The 920-nt window shown below is 50.5% G+C and overlaps 1 non-coding gene across 1 annotated transcript; it reads left to right on the top strand.

Annotated features, from left to right (window-relative positions):
• The first annotated feature begins 372 nt into the window (after positions 1-372).
• On the top strand, positions 373-479 carry LOC120663214. The gene has a single exon (XR_005670433.1). It is a non-coding gene; the product is annotated as a small nucleolar RNA R71 (small nucleolar RNA).
• Positions 480-920: the final 441 nt, after the last annotated feature.

The raw sequence follows: 920 nt of genomic DNA, 5'->3' as shown, positions 1-920 counted from the left end.
TGTCTTCACGGGTCTCGAGGCAGTCATTCCCCGAGTGTCCACTGTCACCACAAACCTCACACATTGAGTATGAGTTCATGGCATGGATGGGAGCATGCATCTGTTGTAGGTTCCCTTCATCGAGTTTCTTCAGTAGGAGTTCTAGTTTGGTGGCGAGCATATCCGTCTCCTTGACGGTATGCATTCCGCCCCTTGGTTCTGGGCTGGGAATGCTCCTTGTTCCAGCCCTGGTTGGAGACCATCTTTTCAATTAAAGTCGCAGCCTTGGCAATTGTCAGGTCCAGATAGGCTCCTCCAGCAGTAGCATCATGATGGGCTCTGGATGTAGTCGTTAGCCCGTTGTAGAAGCTTTGGAGCACGAGCCACTCATCCATCCCATGATGAGGACAGGTGAGTATGTATTCTTGGAGTCTCTCCCAAGCTTCTGGGGTGGATTCCATCCCTGTCTGCTAGAAACTTGAAATTCTTCCACGCAGGGCATTTGTTTTGCCCAATGGGAAGAATTTGGCGAGGAACGCCGTGGAACATTTGTCCCACATGCTGACGGCTTCCTTGTTCTTATAAAACCACTGTTTTGCTTTCCCTAAGAGAGAGAAAGGAAACAGGCGGAGTCTGATGGCGCCAGCCGTAATGCCCCGTATGGTTCCGGTCTTACATAACTCCAGGAAGTTCTGTAGATGGGCGTTGGCGTCCTCATTTGGCTTGCCACAGAATGGGCTAGCCTACACCATGTTTATGAGGCTGGACTTCAGCTCAAAGTTCACATCCCCAACATCAACATTGGGTCCAGTTGTGTTAACGCTGTTTTTTGGTACGCGTCAAAAGGATGATGAAGGGAAGGAGTACCAGATTAAAAATGGTGATGGTGCACGGAGGAAAGGGATCGGTCACGGTGTGGTACCGATCAGGCGTCTCGGCGT

The sequence above is a fragment of the Panicum virgatum genome, chromosome 2N (genome assembly GCF_016808335.1).
Source record: "Panicum virgatum strain AP13 chromosome 2N, P.virgatum_v5, whole genome shotgun sequence".
Classification (NCBI taxonomy): Eukaryota; Viridiplantae; Streptophyta; class Magnoliopsida; order Poales; family Poaceae; genus Panicum; species Panicum virgatum.
The sequence above is the reverse complement of the archived record's forward strand: the minus strand, read 5'-3'. Positions and strand labels throughout refer to the sequence as shown.